Source organism: Venturia canescens, chromosome 2, assembly GCF_019457755.1.
Source record: "Venturia canescens isolate UGA chromosome 2, ASM1945775v1, whole genome shotgun sequence".
In the NCBI taxonomy this organism is placed as follows: Eukaryota; Metazoa; Arthropoda; class Insecta; order Hymenoptera; family Ichneumonidae; genus Venturia; species Venturia canescens.
Window position 1 is genome coordinate 6,072,605 of NC_057422.1, and position 11,395 is coordinate 6,083,999.

The 11,395-nt window shown below is 46.1% G+C and overlaps 1 long non-coding RNA gene across 1 annotated transcript; it reads left to right on the plus strand.

The window, feature by feature from the left end:
- The first annotated feature begins 3,065 nt into the window (after positions 1-3,065).
- Positions 3,066-8,205, plus strand: LOC122406640 (uncharacterized). Its single transcript, XR_006260031.1, has 3 exons — positions 3,066-3,926; positions 4,532-5,281; positions 7,626-8,205. It is a non-coding gene; the product is annotated as an uncharacterized lncRNA (long non-coding RNA).
- The last annotated feature ends 3,190 nt before the right edge of the window (positions 8,206-11,395 follow it).

The following is an 11,395-nucleotide window of genomic DNA, read 5'->3' on the forward strand; positions in this document are numbered from 1 at the left end:
CAAACGAGGGAGGGAGAGAGAGTGAGTTCATATGGAGAGTAAATCTCACGCAGAGAGCCGTGTCAGTCAGTCAGTCGGTCACTCAGGAAAAGAGTCTGTTCGGGGGTAGGCGAGAGGGGAGTAAAGTAGAGAAACCACGCACAGTAGCAGAAAAGATGGCGCGGGTGGCCGCACGCGCAGTAAATCAAAAATTTTCGGTCAAAATGGAGGAAGCTGGAAGAGAAGACTGTTGATGGTTTCCGCGCGGCGTTCGCACCGAGAGTCGTAAAATCTCGAGCCGGAAAAATAGAAATCAGTGAAAATTCGTTAGCCCGATCTCTCCTCTTCCTTTTGGCTTGCCACTGGTGATGGCTCTTGCGGCTGCTCGAGCAAAAACCCTGCGAAACTTTCCTTCACCCCCCCCCCCCCTCCCCCTCCCCTGAGCGTTCCCTCGAACGCACTATTTCACCTCCGCAATGCACTCGAGAAAACTGCGAGATAAATGCCCCACGAAGAAACCCCTCGGCACAGTTGTCTGCCACTGTTCTTCCTCCGTTTCACGGATCCGGGTTACTCGGTCGTCAATGCCCACAAATTCCGGTAGCCCGGCGACGATTAGTCACGCGCGAACGAGACATCGCGACCTACGAGAAACGAAACGAGTTTTACACACCCGCCTCGGTAAATAAGACGAGAATAATTCCCCCCCGTACCGAGCACAGCGCACTTTCTCACTCCGCTTTCCTTCAATTTCACAACTCGCTCCCTTTTCACTTAAACTTTCGAGGCACGTTTCATTCCCGCATTTTGAGGATCTTCGATTGCCCAAAGCCAACGAAGATTCCGCTCGTTACCAGCGGGTTCTCGAGGGCTTACGAAAAATATCGTGTAAAAACCTCGATTCAGCCTGACGTTGTTGGGAACCAGTTTTTTCTTGTCGAGCTCCTCCGATATCATTTTCACGGCAAAAAAATCGGTTCCAAGGATCGTCCAAGCCGGTTTCTACTTTTTCACGCATTGTGACGGAACAGAGGAGAGAAAAACGAGGCCATTTTTCCTGGCGATGGACTCAAAGGGGGATAAAGGGGTGGAAAAATCGCTAGATGCGACAGCAGGAGGGACAATTTGTAGAGAACTTCGACACAAAATATCGAAGGGATGATGGGGGCATTTAACGATCGCAAAAGAAGAGACATGAGACGCTGGCATTGTATTACCCCGGTAAATGGTGCGGGCGATCCACACTCCGAAACGTCGGAACTTTTGAGAAAGACGAGAGCTTCGAGGTGAAGGGTGTTTCTTAATCCCCCGGACATTTGTCAGGTGCGTCGGTCTGATACGACGACGCGTCGTCCCCCACCTCGAAAAATCCATCACGCTCGACGCTTTCAATGAATTTTCTTCATTCCTCTGCTTCGTCCCATTCAGGATTAGGGATTCTTACGAGTGATAAATTCGGCGCGTCTTTTAACAAGGAATGATATTCTCTCACGGACGCTAAATCGACATCAACAATCTATAAACTCTCCTCGCTTTTTCTCCTCCTGGCTTACAAGCCTCGGGGCATCAAAAGACCTGACAAGACCCTTGGGATATTAATTTGTCTGAATTCCAGAATTCACTCGTGTCAACCTTTTCACAGGACTCGATTCCACATTTTTTTTTAGTTATTGTCCTTCCATATTTTCATACTTCCATTTTCATGTCGAGTAGTTTGCATTACAAAAAAGAAACCCAACTTTCGACGACGCCCCGAGCGCTGGGAATCCTCTCGAAATGCTTTAACACCCCAGCCGAAGTCTCAATTCCAGAAACTAGAAAAGAAGCATCAACTTTCGTGGGCTTTGTCAGCTGCCTGAAATTTCAACAATTCGGTCGAAAAGCCTCAAATAACTGCAAATTTTCACTCAATTCTTCTCACTCGGTCAACAACCATCAGACCTTTTTATCAGGTACTCGAAAGAGCTTGTACAAAAAACGAGTAATATTTTCAGTCCGTTCCAAAAGGAGAGTCCCAGGTCCCTCATATGGGCCAATTCTTCTCGTGCGTTCCATTTTTCCTCGAGGGTATTTGCTCCGAAAATGTTGTTCCCATCGATTACCGACATCGGTACTAAACGTCGAACAATTGGGCTGATTCGACGTAAACGAACGGAGGAAAAATTGAAATCCTTTTTATCGGGGCATCGGGGTTGTGAGAGATGAAAAACGGAGCGAGACGAGCGCACACGCAACGGATGAAAGCACTTGCATAGGGGCGTATTTACGCTGCAGTTGCATTGATATGCCACTTTTCACACATAATGCTAGCATTACTCGCCTAATCTCAGAAGAATATCCGGTACAAAGCCTCCGCGGAGAGCGACAGTATCGGACAACAATATACCCTCGTACGTGCTGACAACGCTCTTCTAAACCGCTGCGTTTATGTGTGTTTTTGTATTGGTCATTGTGCGATGACTTTATCGTAATTCCGACGCAATTGAGTAAATTATCGCTAAATACGCGGCACCGGGGGACCAGAAGAAAGGAAATGAGAGAAAGAAACGCGTATCGAGGCTGAAACGCGAGCGGATGTTGTTGGGATGCGGGTCGACGCTCCCAGGGCACAACGAATGTCGTGGGATTTATCCAAATTTGTTTTCTCTCCAAGGGAACTCGAATTTGTTGAATCTGCGATTGTGCAATTGGGAATTCGATTGAATTTTCAAATGCTTGTTTTTTTAGTTCCAAGGGCAGTTTCGAGGAGTTTTTTTTTCGAAGTCTCGGGTTCTGGTGACTTTTTGGATGATTTTTTCGAAACTTGGGCAATGAATCGGCTCGTTACGACTTTTGACGCCGATGAATGAAGGTTTAATTTGAATATCTGTAAAAATGGAGAAATTGAGAGGTTTGAGGATGAATTTACGAGGCAATTTGACTGCCCTGACTGGTCGAGGTGCACCACACTAAATGTAGGATCCTCACTTCTCGAGACACTTTCCCCCGAGCGACAATATTTCGCCCTTTCCCTCGGGCTGCGTCGTAAAAACACGCTTCCCCAGTAAAAGTCCATTTAACATGACTTTCCCAACTTTTCGGTTGCCTCACATTATTTGCACCATTCCGACATTGCATGCTACTTCCCACGTGAATTTTGGAGCCTCCTCCGTGTGCTATAAACGCTCCTGTTTGTATTTCTGGACATGAATGGTTGCGTGGGGACTGCGTTCTGTTGTGGCACACTTTGCAAAAGGATTCAACAATCACTTTTCCTACCATTTATCTTCTGGTCCAGAAAACTCTCGTCACAATTTGCCTGCTCATTCTCCGCCTCTGAGATCGATATTAAAGAATGGTTTTTCTCATTGTTTTCTGGTTCCTCTTTCAAACCCGGAGCTCTAACTTTCCGCAAGGGTCGCAAAGTCCGATGGGAAAGATCGCGGGAGGGTCGAAAAACGTGATTTTTTAGATTTTCCAAATCTTTTTCGATCCCGTTTTCTGCTTTACGAAAAATCGCTAATGAAAATCAACGAAACGGAGTGCTGTGACTTACTCGTTCAAATACACTTTTTTTTCTCTGTTATGTGTACGAGGCCAATAATCCAAAAAACTTTTATTTTCAGGAGGAATCTACCGACAGACAGGTTGCGTTAGCACGAGGAAAATTGCAGTCGTGAAATGGGCAGTGATCATTCCAAATTCCCGCTTCATCTCAATATCCTGCGATGGAGGGTTGACGTACCAATAAAATTGCACAACGAAGACCGCCACGTTTATACCATTTTGTGGCCATAGCTTTGGGTCAAGGGCTCCAAAAGTTCGGCGTATAAATAAGTGCAATAAAATATTTCACAGAAGCCTCGGAGGATGGACTGGCAAAATACGTGGGATGGTCGGTGCTGGTCCGAAAAGAGCGAGTATCGTTGGCCTTGGAGGAATAATAGATCGAGGCGAGAGTTGTTTGAGTAAGTTGAGGGAGTAGCGGGTAAAACCACGACGATCGGTGTCATAAATTTTCAAATATTTATGCCTCCCCCACCGGTGTAACGATATTGTTTCCTTGGCCGTTTTTGTATACGGTGGGCGCGGTATACGATGTTGATATTGCCTTAAATTCGAATAATAAAAGAACCGACCTTGTGGTATCGAAGGATCAAAGCAAATTCGGTAACCATATTGTTTTTCTTCGGACGCATTTTATTCTTTCGAGCACAATTCAAAGTCCCGCAAACTCGGTGAAATTTAGATCAATTCCATTCCCATTGTTGTAGTTTTTTTTCTCAACGATAAAGATTCTTCGATCCCCGTGAAATTTTACGCATTCCAGTGATTTTTACTCTTCGTTATGAAAATACTGCGTTTCGAGGTCCACGTTCGGAAGATGAAATCGCGGGGGTTCGGGGTTGAAACACAAAGCGGTGAAAGACATTCGAAAATCTGTTTGAACGCTGATATGAGAAGTATTGTGAAAAAGAGAGTAATTCGTTTTCTCAATACGCTTTTTCTTCGCTGTTCGTGTGCTCTCATCTCCCCTACAACGATTTCCTTTGACACGAGCTTCTTGTTTCAGGGGTCGAGGTGGTCCGCGACCGAGGCACCGGAGTTTCCTCACACCCGCGTCTGTGTGCGAACGTGGACTTTCGCGGAGTTTATTCAACGACCACGAGGGATTCGGGCGGATGTTTTTGCACAACTTCGGTCCGAGGCCCCAAACAGATGCTTATTGACTGAGAAACCGTGAATCTGGGCTGGTCGGAGTGCGATTATTTCTTCACCGCGTCGACTCTGCGCAGCGGCGAGGAAAGCAAATTTCGACCATTCGATAAAGTCGAACTGTAAGAAGATCGAAGATCAGAGGCAGGCGTGAGTACTTTCGAAGTACCAAATTGACGACTCACGAAATACGTTGAGAGCCGTTCAAAACATGGGAATGAGGAATCGATACGAAAGTTGTATTTTCCACGTTACGTTGATCCGGCAAGGACGGAGAAAGCAAAAGAGGGTGTTGAGCCCGAGGAAACGAGGCTGACAGTGATTCGAGAAACAGAGCTCCGAAGTTGGGTGGTTTTGAGCTGTTCGCGATGTCGTATATCGCAAGAGATTCGCGGAGGTCGGAAGAGGAGAGAAAGAGCTCCGATATGATGGATAAGAGCGGTTTGGAACAAGAGTGGGTTTGGGTGCGTGCATGTTTCAACGCTCATCTCTCGTCTGGTCGCCGCGCTTGTTTTCCCCGTCAAGTGAGAGGGCAAGAGAAGGGCCGCGATTTACCGCGATTGCAGTAACAGCACGAGAGACTACGTGACACGGGACGCGCGTTACGGTAATGTAACCAATCACCGGATTTCATGGTGAAACCCGGAGGGCCCCCCCGACTCCTCGACACTCCTGGGACGCCCGACTGCGGCGGATCAACTATATACGCAACACCTCCGTATATAGTATAACCGGTGGCGCAGAATCCTATCGCTTGCTGGTTTCATGCTCTACGGCGAATAACGCTCACGGAGCCTGTCGGCCTGTGGGTGGTGGGCTCGCACGCTCGCCTTCCCGCGACTCATTTTTCCTCTCAGTCCCCGCCCTCGGCAGGCTTCCTGCTCGCCCTCCCCGCGATCCTCCGGGCTCCGTTATGTAACGAGGAGTTTAACGACAGAGTTGCGACGTCCGCTGCACGGGAAACTGTGTGTGGGTGTTTCATGCATTTCATCGGGAGCTCATCCTTCGACTGTCATCCACCTCGATTCGGAGTCCAACACTTCGATGCGGGGAACGATACGCTCGAACGCAAACAGAGCAGTCTTGAACGAAAAGTTTGTGAAAACGAAATTTTGTTGGGGCTTTGAAACTTTTTTTGGATGTTTCGCAATTTCGACGGGGCAACAAAATTTGGGGGAGTTTCCCGTTGGGTCGACGAATCGACTTTGTTGAATCCAGCTATTTTAAGATTCGAATTTAATTCCCCCCGAACTCGGCTTTCCTGATGAGGTTGCTCGCCACAAAAGTATTTTCTGAAAACTGAGACAATTAGGAGAGCGAAACTGTCGGGAAACTTAGTCTGTATAATGACGCCGTTATTTTTTCGCTCCGGGTAAAAAAGATTTGCTGTAAGAGAAGATCTCGTTGTTGGATTATTCGCGAACAAATTAGTCTAGTTAAACATTATTTTTACGAAATGCGGCGTGCGTCGGAGGACGAAGAGCGAGGGGGGGACACGTGTGCCGAGTGCACGCGGGCTGCGCTGTCACCGTAAAAACCGGTAAAACACATGAGTTTGTAATTAGCAAAAAAAAGCGCGTTAAAGCACTTTGATGAAGTGCGATCAAGTGGAACGAACGAGAGAGACATTATTATTAAACTCTCATCGGATTTGGCCGAGCGGGTAGTTTTCGGTGACTCGTCATCGCTTGTATTTTGTGTATTCGGAATACCAGTCGATTACGCGTGAAGTAATAGATGCTTGTATCATTACGGAGGGAGTGAAGATGAGAGAGAGAGAATCTCGTCGCAGGGGTGCACTCGGACGACACCGAGATGCCCGGTGCGCACGTGGCGATGTTAATGTACAGCCACGTGGCTGTTTTCGCTCACTCGCGGCACCGATATCCCGTGGTTTAAATAAAAAGGAAGGCCACGCGACTCCCGTCATCCACTCGTCCTCTTTTCAACTCGTTACAAATCGGATATGTGAGGCGAGAGCTGCGGGAAGCCGGCTATTCGATAATATTTGCTTTACAGGATTCAATAAAACTCGAAGGAAAAGCGTATCGGCTGGTTCTTGAGGCCCTAAAAAGGAAAGTTCCTCGACGATCGCTCGTTCGATTTACACGTTAATTTTCATCCTTCCAACTCGAGGCACTCAGGGCTTTGTCAAATCTTCCAATTGCACGTCCTCGATGCAGTTGGATCCGAATGGAGCTGGATTCAAAGACTCGAACAGTGTTAAGGTCGTTCGCTATAGTAAAAGTCGAAAGAGACGAAAAAATGGGTCCGAGTCGGTTCTCGCGTATCAGAGAAAAAGTAGACGGTTTCTCGCACGTCGAATAAGCACGAACCCGCAATATAACGCGTGCGGAGCAACCCTCAGGCTCCCATTAACACCATACCCGCCCGTTGTCCGAGTTCCTCGTTGAATTGCGCCATAATGGGGCATATATACGCCCACGCGTCCTCACTCTATCGCGCCCACTCGGACGAATAATACAGAAACGACACGTTTTATACACACAATCGCGGGTCCCCGTCGTCTTTTTCCTCTTCCTCGCGTATGCTCGCTCCTCCGGGGCACACGCGTCCATTTTTACAGCAGCAGGTCGAACCCCCCCGCGCGCCTTGAGACGATCACACCCCGCCGTGTCTACCAAACACTTCCACCATTTGTAGCTCGACCAAACTAAGATTTCTCCTAATACGAAATCCACGTGATCTCGATGAATGAATGAAAACCAGGTGATCGAGACGAGCGCTCCCTTTTGGTTGACCGCTCGCAGAGTGGTCCAGGAAACACGTAAATAACGCGCTCCCACAAAAGCATGAGGGGTCGTTTTACCTTGTGATAAATCAATCAACGTTCCTTCGTACTCCGTCAGCCACGAGGAATTCATTGGCTTTGAACGTCGTTCGGACTTCCGGTCGATCGAAAATTCTAATTTTCTTTCGAAATTTTTCAGAACCCTTCCATCTTCCGATCAACCTTTTATCGGGCTGCGGAGTTCTGGGCTTTTTCATCCACCGGATCCAGACCAGCTCGAGGACGTACGGGCATCGGAGCAGGAAGATTCAGGAGCTTCGAACCTCCCCAAAATGGATGCTGCCGCACTGAGACAAAGGCACAGCTATCGCTCGAAAAGTTAAACGCACCCTCGGCCAAAAAGTGTGCTCCAGATTCGTAGAAGGAGGAGAATAAAGCGAGAGAGAGAGGAAGATTGTTGAAAATTGTACCCAAAAATGAGTATTATGTGAGCGAGTCAGTGACCAGAGCTCGGTTATTTAGATGTTGGCTTCACGCGGCGATACATCTGTCGAACAACTTAACGGCCGCTTTTCGATTCCCATATCCAACTAGCAACGGAGCACGAGCTCGAGCGAGGCAAAAGGAGCCTTCGGGCTTAGTCATTCCGCGATTGAGCCGAACTACAGTAGTACGATCAAGTGTCCCTTTTCTTTGTATATCTATAGACACCCGTGTATACTCACGTGTAGAAAAAAGTTTGTGTATAAATGTGTACACGCCCTGCGGGGTGGTTAGGACATCCTGTTTCGGAGCCCCAGGGCCCCAGTCAAAGTTTTTTGAGGCCCTTTGCTTCTTTCACACACTTCTTCGCCCTTTTCTCACCTTCCCCCCTCCCTTTCTCTCTCTCTCGCTCTTCTGCTTGTCCGACCCATCATTCGCTCATTTCGCCTCCGCCACTCTATTTTCACTCAACTTTTTAGCCCATCGACTTCCAATTTTTACACAGCGTTCCCCCTCCATTCGAATCGTTGCTCCTCTGCCTCTTTTTTCCGTCAATTTGTCCCTTATTCATCGTTTAGTCGCTTAAACTTCTTCGCCATCGAGTCTCGCCGTTCGTCGAGCGGAGTTTTGGCGCAGTAGAAATATCACGAAGGTTCGAAGCTCATCGAACGATTCGCACGATACGAGGAAGCTTCCAAATCATTAAATTCCGAGATTCCAAGGCTTTTTTCCGACTCCCAATTGGAGCTATTCCCGAACGAATTTCTCGTATGACAGATTCGTCTATTTGTGGAACGTTGCGAGTTTCTTTTATGTTATTCACTCTGTTGGGAGACTTTGCTTTAGCCACGTTCAAAGGATTCTCTTGAATTTCTGCTCTCTTTGTGTGCCTATATCTGCGATATTACAGAACAAAATATATCTCTGTATTCACCCCCACACATGCACACCTACACTGAGATGCGCCCGGACAAACGCTCATCTCATGCTGGCACGAAAGTGTGCGCGCTCTATTTAGCGCTTGTTAGTCCTCGCAGCGTGCCGCAGCTGATCCTCTTAACGAGCACCACCTCCGAGCCCACGGACAGTTTGTTCCCAGTTTTCTCGCTCTGTCGGCCGACATACTGTAGCAACAAAAAAAAACGAACTCCACCTTTATCATTTCCCCGATGTGGGTACACTGAACTGCAATTAGTCCGAGGCGATGTCACGTCACACGATTCAAAGGTTCGAGTTACACGCGTTTCGTTGTATTTCGTGTAAATATTTCGTAATTTACATGGAAGAAGATTCGTCGAAATTGTTTAGTTTTTTATGATCTTAATGTATGGAAGCTTCTAAAACTTAACGTGGGAAACGATGAATAAAAATGCTTGTTTTTTCTGAAAATCTTTGGGAGCTTGTTTCTCGATTTTTTAAACTTTGAAAATGGGATTGAAATCTTCGGAGTTTAATGGAAAAAAATAAAAATTGTCGTTTTCGTGACTCGAATACGCTGGAATCGTTCGAAAGTCTGCGAACGTTCGTCACATTCTAAAGTTCAATTTAGTTGAGACGAATTTGCAGGAATAATTGGGATGAAAAATTGAATTAACGAAAAACGTGTGGCTCGCAGTCTCGGCCCCAATCGACTTCACTTTTTCAGATCTTGAGTACACTCGTTTGAGCAGGTTCTTGTACAAACTAATTAGCACCGAGGGAAACAGAAGCTCGCGACGAGTACTGATTCGTATGCGTACGGAAATAGAGAGTGTTTATTCAAAAAGACTTTCGAGGCTCTCGCTTCGGTAGTCTTGCCTAAGCCAACGCTCGTTCTCGCTCTTTTTCTCTCTCTCTCTCCCTCTTCCCAATCTTTTTAATTTTGGGTTCAGACGCCCACGCTCGACATACGTAAACATTTGGCTTACGAGCGCCACCGATCCTGCCTCTCAAAACTTGATTTATTAATTGATGGCTAACCATATGACGGCTCATTTTCACAGCCCATTTTATGTTTATATACATTCTGTATTTCATTACAAAAGCCTCGTTTGTGAATTCAACGTCACACCATTTTTTGCCTGCTCTCAATATTTTTTATTTCATTTGCTCCATTACGGAATCGAAATTGTCTCTGAAAGCATATCGAGAAATTCACACCTCAATTTTGTTCATAAATCGATAGCCATGCGAATTGAGTCCATTTAAAAATCACGTTTGCTGAAAAGAAAAATTGTTTCTGAAAATATCATCGCAATTTCTCGGTTGGTAAATTTCTTCTCATCGTTACGTTGAAACTCGCTCGAAACCGCGATCAAATGAAATCAAGAACGATAATAATGCCGATAATTGAGCGATAGAATTTATGGAAATTTCCAAAATTTCGTATTTCATTTAGGCGCGTAAGAAATTAGTAGAAACCTCGAGACAAGCGTCCTCCTTGAAGATTATTCCGAAAGATTTTTCAACCGAAACTATATCCAGGTTCGTCGCTCATAATGTAAGAAAAAACTAGAGCTTGTAAAAAGATGGGAACGAGGAAGGATCGGTGCGTGAATGAAATAGGCACGCAAGGTGGCTCACGTCGTTAAGGCGGAGGGTACGTGTCGAGGATTAAAGGGATTAAGCGCGTCGTCAAGGAAATATATAAAACGGGCGACGTCCTCGAGCAAAGATTATGAATCGGTTCCGGTGCGAGGCAGGGCGAGACTTCCTCGATCGTCGAACCAACTGGTATCGAAAGCGTCTTCGCACCCGCGCTTCCTCCTCAGCGATCGTTTCGCCTCTCCAAGTGTGAAACAAAAACCCATTCAACTCTTCTCGTTGGGAGAATATAAACTCGGATTTGTACGATCACGGGTGTTTAAACGTTTGGGAGAAGAATTATGATGGCGTTAACGAGAAAATGGGAATCGCGTTAAGGTGTATTTACGAGCACGCATAAGCCCCGGGCTTAGCTGACGCTTCTCCCTTTTTTCGTCTCCTCTCTGCGCGCATGCATTTTGTAAATCGAGTAGTGTTTTCACCCAAACTTTTGCCTCTTACAAAAAAATGGTGGAAATGTTTTTTTAAACTTTGCTACTCCGAATTTGCTACACGGAGAAACTTTTATACGAATATTTCGAATGAATTTGGTAAAAAAATTTGCTATGCTTTGTAGCAGCGCTGTTCTATATCGCCATTCTATTACATTTCACGAAAGTGCATAGTAATTTTGATGCCGAAAGCAGTTCTCTCAAATTTTACTATGTATACGACAGGCAAAATTTAGGTCTGCGACACATTCTTACATCGAACGATGTGTCGATATCCGAATGTCACTCGTGTCTTTGACGAAATATTAAAAATTGGTGAATCGGACTTAACAAATTGCTTGAAATTTTACTATGTGGCACTGGTTAATTTTATGCGGTAAAAGGGAAAATAGGAAACTATGTAATTTTTCATATAGCACAGAGAAACGACTGCTATGTTATCTCCTAAATTTTCATCAAATCTTTTGCATTA